Below are 9,208 nucleotides of genomic sequence, written 5' to 3'. Positions count from 1 at the left end.
GCAGCAGCCCTAACAGATGGTCACCCAGCCTCTGCTGGATCAGGCTCACAGCAAAGAGACCACGTGGTCATCCTTCCACTCCACTTCGGGCCAGCTCTAATGGTTAGAATATGCTTTTCTTAAGCTGAGCATCACGCACGTCAAACCTGAGTTGGACTCCACGCTCGTCACTTAACTTCACTGGACCTTCGTTTCCTTAACTGTAAAATCGAGTGAATGGTGTTCGCTACATCACAGGGATACTTAGAGGAGAAAATGCATGTAAATCACTCAGCATGCTGGCTGGCCCGTTGAAGGATTCAGTAAATATTCCCCACCATCATCACCATCTCCCCACATAGCTTCCATGAGCCAAAGATACAGAGCCTGTTTATATTGCCTCCGCTCCAAAACCATGTTTTAGGTATTGGATGACAGTTAATAGACTCTCCCCCAACTGTGCTGAAGAGCATTATTTCCTAAGCTAATCTGCCCCTGCCTTCCTCCATAGAACAACGCTCTGACCCTTCAGTTAGTGTATCTTTTTTCAGAAAGCCATTTGAAAGTGTGTTAAAAGATTCTTGGCACTCAACTGGAGGAATGTTAGAGGATGGAAAAGTATTGTAGAGAAAAGAAAAAGGAGCAGAGTCAGAAGACAGGAAAGGCTAGGATGTGGAGGGGTGCAACTTAAAATAGAGTCGTCATGTAGCTGAAAATCTCCAAGGACTGGGCTTGCTCATAAGGTCCCATTGGCAAACGTGGCTCAGATTAGAGTTGAGGGAGGTGTAGCGCTCCTTCTCAGAGCTGCAGACAGACAGACCTGCAGAGTAGCACGGGCCTGACTGACCCACCCAGCAGCAGGCTGAAAAGCAGTAAAAGAGGGAGCAGGGGTCTGGCTGGGGCAGCCTGAGTCTAGTCACTGCCCTGCTCAGAGAGTACCATCCAGAAGCCCAAAGCCAGCCCTCTGAGTCTCAACAGAGAGGGCCAGTGGAAGCAGGCATCCCCATTTAACATTACCCCTGGCCCCTAAAAATTAGCCCAATGAATGTGTCAGGCTCTCAGTCATCCAATTAACTCCCTCTCCTCTTGTAGAAAGGAGCAACCACAATGCTATGGACCAAACTGTGTCCCCCTCAAATTCACATGTTGAAGCCCCAACTCCCAGTGTGACCGTATTTGGAGACAGGGCCTGTATGGAGAGGAAGTTACATGAGGGCCTAGCGGTGAGGCTCTAATCTGATGAACATAGTGTCCTTGTAAGAGGAGGAAGCGACACCAGAGTGCTCTCTCCCTCCACCCCATACAGGGCAGAGGACAGGCCACAGCAGGAAGGGGGCCATCTGCAAGCCGGGAAGAGAGTTTTCACCAGGAACCAAAGCAGCTGGCACCTTGGTCAAGGACTTCGAGCCTCCAAAAGGAGAGAAAATAAATGTCTGTTGTTTAACCCAGTTATGTTGTCTGTGGTATTTTGTTATGGCGGCCTTCGCTGACAGGTGCATGAGCTGTAGTTGTTCTCCAGGGGAGCAAATTTGTTAGCAGAGTTTCTTCCTTCATGTATTGGGTAGAGCATGGGTAGAGGAGAGCTCCCCACTTACAGGTAGGTTCTTAAAATCATTCAGTGCTGTAATGATAAAATCTAAGAATATAGAATAAAGCAAAATTTAAATAGAAAATTATTCATTGTGCCCCTAGCTTGGTGTTCAATATACTAATTTCTTCTTGGGAGAGGAGAGAATGAAATAAAGCCTTGGGTGGGTGAAAAATAGTAAAGGAAGAAAACATTCACAGAGGGCAAGAAGGAAACTCGAAGAAGTTAGAAGTTGTTAAGCACACCCAAAATCCAAATTCAGGTGATGCAAGTCCTAATTAAAAGCAGAAACATGTGTAAAGGATTTCTTGAATTACTGACGTATTCAGAGACTGAGGAAAGTGTGGAAGAAGCAACAGAAGAGTAGCATATCAATCTTGCCTTCTAGAAACTTCAGTTTTAAGAGGCAAATTCTTCCTCCCTTCCTCCCTTCCTCCCTTCCTCTCTTCCTCTCTTCCTTCCTCCTTCCATAATTTAACAAACAGGTATGGAGCCAGTCTTTTGTGGGAGAGCACAAAACGCATATAAAGACAAGTTAAGAAGTTTGTGCTTTGAAGGGCTCACAGTGGAGAGAGAGAGAGAGAGATAGATCCTGACAAGGAATCTGCCTGTGAAGGGCCATTAGTTTCACACAGACAAAGAAACTTAGAGGATGACTACAAGTTCCACAGATGGGGCCAGAGGAGAAGAACATTCTGAGTAGAAGAGACTCCAAGCCCCTGCCCAAAGCCTGCACCCACAGTGTTCTCCAGAGAGTTCAAGTCCAGCCCTGAGAGCTTTGGATGGAAACGGTCAACCCTTCAGTGGAGTTTCTCTCTGCCTTCAAAATACTTCTAGATGTGCCTTTGCCTTGAGTTACAAAGCTGAGAAACCAGCCAGAAATATCTATTTTGCTGAAAAAAGCACATCCCAAAGGGCTCCAAAGCTGCCTTTGGTCCGTCTGCCTCCCTCGAACCCCCATCCCTTCCCAAGTCCACCATGATGGCAGGAGCAGACGGGAGCCAAATAGGAAACAGCTTGGCTTCCCCGCCCTGCTTCTTAATGCCCTTTTTAGTCCCAGATTTTCCAGCTCTTTAAGCCTCCCACTCCTGCTATGTTAGTCCCTAACATCCATCCACTCATTCATAGTTACTTTTTTTAAGTGCTAGGCACTTTTCATATTTTTTTAACTGATATTCAAAACAAGTCCAAGAGGTAAGTATTATTATTCTATTTACAAATGGGAAAACTGAAGCTCACAGAGGTTGTGTGAGTTGGCTAAGGTTATAAAAGTAGTTAAGAGGGAAACTTAAAACCAAGTTCATCTGACTCCATAGCTGTGGTTTTCAGCGTATGGTGCTCTGACCAGCAACACTCCTAGAAACTCTGTCAGAGACCCTACTGAATCAAGATCTGTGGTGGGAGATAGTCTTTGAGACATTAGTCCACTCTCTTCCTCATGCTGACCTCACGAAAATAAGTTATTTTCTTGCTTCACCACCACTGCTCTCTCTGTCTCTGGATTCTGTCAGTGGTGAGTGGCTGAACCCAGTCGGCCTGGTACCCCTGGAGTCAGGCTCCTTGCACCCTGCACCCCACTGCAATCTCCAGCCCTCATTAATCAATACAATATTTAGTACAGGAAACTCGTATCTCATAAATTCAAGAGGTCTACTAGTCTCCGAACCCATCCATTTACCTTAAAGTCCTGTTTTTATTTTCTCAGATGGAATCAGTTACAGGTCATTATAATAATCAGCCAACAAACAAACTGAGTTTTATGACATGTCTATTGTCAAGGTACTTAAAATCACATAAAAGTTTAAGTAATATCAGAGAATTTCAAAACTTCAACAAATTTGGGGAGAGTGGGTGCCTCAGTCGGTTAAGTGTTCAACTCTTGATTTCTGCTCAGATCATCAACTCAGGGTTGGTCGTGAGATTGAGCCCTGCATGGGGCTCCATGCTCAGCGGGGAGTCTGCTTGTTCCTTTCCCTCTGCTTCTCCCCCAACTTGTCTTCCCTTTCTTAAATAAATAAATAAAATCTTTTAAAAATATATTTACTTATTATTAATATTAAAAAAAAGAAATGAGTGAATTTAATGACTGCCCCCAAAAGGTACAAAGAGAGATAGAGATAGAAGTTGGGTTTTTTTTTTTTTTAAAGATTTTATTTATTTATTTGGGAGACAGAAAGAGAGGGTGAGTGGGAGAGACAGGGAGAGAAAATCTGAAGCAGACTCCATGCCGAGCACAGAGCTGGGGTTGATCTCACAACCCTGAGATCAGGACCTGAGCTGGAACCAAGAGTCGGACATTCAACTGACTGAATTTTTAAGTTATAATTTTAACATGAAGTCTTTAACAGCCCCGAATGATATTGTACTCTATACATAGCAAGAACAGAAACAGAGGAACAGATGTGAGAGGACATATTAAAAACAAAACCAGGGGTGCGTGGGTGGCTCAGTGGGTTAAAGCCTCTGCCTTGGGCTCAGGTCATGATCCCAGGGTCCTGGGATCGAGCCCCGCATCGGGCTCTCTGCTCAGCGGGGAGCCTGCTTCCACCTCTCCCTCTATCTGCCTGCCTCTCTGCCTACTTGTGATCTCTGCCTGTCAAATAAATAAATAAACAAAATCTTTAAAAAATTTTATTTTTTAAAAACAACAACAACAACAACAAAAAACAAAACCAAAGAACAGAAACTGTGGACATTCAGGCCCTGTAGCTTGTCCGAGCAAGGCCCTGAGGGGCTTCTAATGGACAGTAAAAACTGAGAACAATGCTTGACACTTGTACCCTTAATGTCTGTGCCAGTGTGCATCTCCACATTCCTTATCCATGGGCAAAAAAAATCACTATGGGGGACTCGTCCTGAAAAATAGATTGTTTGTACTTCTCTGCCTACATTCTTCCAAGAATTAAAGGTAACTCTTCACTCTAGACTCTGAACTTGACCCCCATCTCAGCTGGCTACCCCAGATTCATTATCACAACTAATTGTGGCCAATGGTTTTGGGCAGAAATCTGCTCTTCCATCCTGTAAGGAATTTTAGGATGCTAGCTACCCATGAAGAGGGAAATCATAGCTTTGCTACTGAATCCGACTTGGTATTATTAAGTTCTCCTTGTCAACACAGCCCTCCCCTCTTCCAGACTAATGGCTCATTCTAGTCACTACCCTTGGGGACACCACTGCTACTACTGCCACATTTGTTGATTGACAACTGTATCTGTGTCAGGTCCTCCAGTAGGCACTTGAGATGCAGTATCTCAATTAATTCTTACAACAACCTAGAAGGCAGATATTATTATCAGTCCCATTTCCAAACTGAGACAACCAAGGCAGAGAAGATAAGTAACTTAACCAAGGTCACCAGCTAATCCACTGCAGGGCTGAGTGAGTCTTGAATGCAGTTTTTGTCCACCATGCTTTGCCATGCTTTCCTGCCTGGTATAGGCCTTTTTTGAACAAGCCTCCTTTCTCGGTATACTTCAGGCCTAAGCTCTGTGTGTGGGGTTGAGAGTCCTCCTTGCAGCCCTGTGGACCCAGTTTCCTGCTCCACTGCTCTCTGCCACCAAACTCCCCACTGGCATTGGGCCCCACCTGGAGCTGCGTTCTAGGAGCCAGCCTTCTCTGCACTAGTCCCTTCTCCTTCCTTCAGACCAGCTTAGTTTCCTTTATGTGCAGCTTAGCATGGGAAAAATTCTAGCACCTGCCAATTCCCAGTTTCTAAGGCAGGTTTTTTATCTTGCCATCTCTGCTTTAACCAGACACTTGGTACGACTTCAAATACTGTCGCCCATTATCTGGCTGCCTAACAAGGAACGTTTGGCCCATTTCGAAGCCAGCTTTCTCAAAGCCACGCTCGCAGTTAGCGCCTTTAATATAGATTTTGTTTACGATAGAGCAGGGTGTACTGAGAAGATAGGCAAAAATCAGGGAGGAGGCTATGTCTTTGCTTATGATTTCTAGGCTCATGGTAGAACCAATAGTGAATCTGGTTATTGAAGCTGAAAAGGCAAAAATGGGGATGGCAGGGGGAGGAGAAGATGCAGCTACTCTCGGGCTCGGCTGATCAGAGTTCATCATGAGGCTCCTCTAACAGAAGTTGGGGGGAGGCCTCCTGGAGGGTCCTTTCCTCCCAGAACCATTGGGGGATTGGCCGGCTCCACCTTCCAGGCAAACAGGAAACTCTGCCCACACACAGAAGGGAAGAGGAAGCTCCTAGATTCCTGTTCCAAGTAGTCTCCTGAGAAGGACTTTATCTTTGGGGAAAATTTTGCTAAAGGAAATTTGAACTGAAGTTGCAAGTTTCCTTTGTTAAGAAAAGCAAATAACATGAAAAGAGAGCAAAGCAATGAGACAAGAAATTGATCATCACAGATGCAGATCTAATCTCTGGGATAAAACACACTGGAAAGAGCGTAGACTCTGCACAGAGAAGGGGGTGGGGAGTGAAAGGCATGGGTACGGCATGAGCAGGGACTCCAGACGAGAGGGCACCTGACCTTCTCAAGAGGCCATGAGGGGTCCTGGTCAACCTGAGAGAGAGCAGTGTAATGTCAGGCTCACAGGGTCTAAACTGACCATGGAGACACCTGGGTGGCTCAGTCGGTTAAGCCGCTGCCCTCAGCTCAGGTCATGATCCCAGGGTCATGGGATTGAGTCCCGCATGGGGCTCCTTGCTCAACAGGGAGCCTGCTTCTCTCTCTGGCCTCTGTCTGCCACTCTGCCTGCTTGTGCACTCTCTCTCTCTCTCGCTCTCTCTGTGACAAATAAATAAATAAATAAAATCTTTAAACTGACATGAGTCCTTATCAAGCATCTAGGAAATGAGATCATCAAAGCACATTAATAACAATAGTCAACTTTTATTTATTTTTTTTTTAAGATTTTATTTTATTATTTATTTGTCAGAGAGAGAGAGAGAGAGAGTGAGCACAGGCATACAGAGTGGCAGGCAGAGGCAGAGGGAGAAGCAGGCTCCCCACAGAACAAGGAGCCCGATGTGGGACTCGATCCCAGGACGCTGGGATCATGACCTGAGCCGAAGGCAGCTGCTTAACCAACTGAGCCACCCAGGCGTCCCAGTAGTCAACTTTTAAAAAAAGATTTTATTTATTTATTTGACAGAGAGAGAGAGAGATAGGGTGAGAGAGCACAGGCAGGGGGAAGAAGAGAAGGAGAGGGAGAAGCAGGCTCCTTGCTGGGCTGGGAGCCCCACCTGGGGCTTGATCCCAGGACCCCCCCGGATCATAACCTGAGCCTAAGGCAGACGCTTAACCGACTGAGCCACCCAGGCTCCCCAACAGTCAACATTTTTAAACATACACTAGAACCTTCTGAAGCCTTTTGTGTGGATTAGCTCATTTAAACCTCACAACAACCTTGTAAAATAGATATCATTATTATGGCTATAAGCAATAATGTTGTTATTTGGATAGTATAATAATAGTTGTGTCTTTAAATATATTTGTATAGTATAATAATTGTATTGTTTGCTTGTAGTCAGCAAAGTTTGTGTGGCCATCTTCCTTCCTCTTTCCTCTACTGGATCTTTTCACACTCACCAGCTGCTGCTTTTCACCCTTTAGAGGACACAGAAAGGTTTACTACCTTTCTCAAGGTCACCTGGTTTATAAGGCTCATCAGCGGGATCTGAAGGTGGACCATCTGTTTCCAAGGTCCCTACTCTTGACCATTGAACTGCAAAGCAGTCCACAAAAACTAATCAAATGTATCTTCTTCTGTTCTTCAAGAAGAATTTTAGCAACTCTAGAATTTTTCCCCTGTAGCAGAAAAAAAAACCTGCGTGGGAAGCCTAACTCTACAACTCAAGAATGAAACCTTGGAACTTGAACCTTAGAGGGTTAAGTATTAAGTGGGATAATACATGTCTCTAAGCCCATGGTGGACGCTCAGTAAGTCATTACATTAGCTCTTATTCACAGACGCTTCTCAGGTGCCAGGCATCGCCTGGACCTCACATACATATCTTCTGGATCAAAATCAAAGGCAGGAGATCCGCTCGTGTTTCCCCTACAGCTCCGGGCGTGAGGAACAGTTAGGTGCAGCACTGTGGGAAACTTCTCAGAACCTCACACTAGATTTGTGCAATAGTTATTTGAGCTCAATATAGATGAGGCTCTCATATCCTCTTTTAGTTATATTTTAATGAGTAATGTCGATGCCATAGGTTGCGATCATAAAGCAACTTCGTCTTTCTCCCGCAGTCCCTTTAAATCCATTGTGTAAGCAGCTTCTTTTTCTGACACTGGCTGTGGCTGAGATTTCAGACTGGTCTAGTAGCTTTTCTGATCATTCCTAGGCACACAGGTCATTCTCCGATACCAAAACAACCTCATGTAGTATTTTAAATATCCAGGCCATGGTAATGGACTTTCAAAATTCTGGACTTTCATCTAAATTTGAGAGTCTCTCATTTTCACAGCAGGACTTTAGACACCAACTGTTTGCCTGTACACAGGGAGGGTTACCTGGCCATCTTCCTCCCTATCTCCCCCACTCGACCCTCCCACCCTTGCCAGCTGTCTCTCTGGACCCCTTCCAGGTCAGATTCAAGGTCAGTGGACTAGAGGAAGAGAGCATCTGTCTTATAGGATGGGGGAATGCACTGACCTGGGCTGGTACCTGGCAGGCAGGCAAAGCTGATATTTTGTGGGAGGCAGTTGAAAGGGGTTGTAGGAAACTCCACCTCAGTCCCCATAACATGATGGGGACTAGAGGCCCTGGTGGCAGGGCCAGTTCCAGGCTAGGCCTTAGGCGCCTAGTATACTCCTGACTAGCATGCCCTTTCCTTCTCACAAGTGTCTCTTTGTGAATGATAAATTACACAGTCACCCGACTTAACATAGACGAGACCTTCTCTGGATGGTTGAGTTTCACCTTCCCCTAGCCCTGTAGGCTCCCAGAAGTCCACTTCTACTGGCCATCTCATCCCTGCAGGGAGCCCTTGTGGACAGACTTCTTTTAGAAGTTTCCAGGCTGGTTCCCCACCCACAAGGTGCTCACCTCCAGTGTTCACAGAAATGGGCGCCAGTCCTCACCGTCGTCTAAGAGTATAATCATACCTCATGCAACTCGGTGTCTCTCTCACTCTCTTCATTTCTCTGCAGCCTCATACCCTGGAGTCCTCTCTCTTGGAAAGGGAAGGCCCCTCATTCCTCTTCCCCGGGTGGGAGTGGGCACAGCGCTCTAAGAGCTGCCTCCAAAGGGATCCTCGCTCCTGGCTCTTCATCTCAACTCTTTTTTTTCCCCCTTAAAGATTATTTATTTATTTATTTAGAAAGACACAGCGAGAGAAGGAACACAGGCAGGGTGGATGGGAGAGGGAGAAGCAGACTTCCCACCAAGCAGGGAGCCCGATGTGGGGCTCCATCCCAGGACCCCTGGACCATGACCTGAACCGAAGGCAGATGTCCAACGACTGAGCCACCCAGGCGACCCTCAACTCTTTTTAAAGGTTTGCAGGTGGGTGACTGTTAATGCCAGCAGATCTGGGTTTTACCATTTCTTAGCATGTCTGGAATAGTGGGCCAACTTGATATTTTTTCGTAATGTGGAATTCTTTAGCACCTATTGTAACATTCTCAGACTTTAAGGACTCTGCCCATCTCCTAAGCAACAAGAAGAATT

This window comes from Lutra lutra, chromosome 8, assembly GCF_902655055.1.
Source record: "Lutra lutra chromosome 8, mLutLut1.2, whole genome shotgun sequence".
NCBI lineage: Eukaryota > Metazoa > Chordata > Mammalia > Carnivora > Mustelidae > Lutra > Lutra lutra.
Note: the sequence above shows the minus strand (reverse complement) of the source record.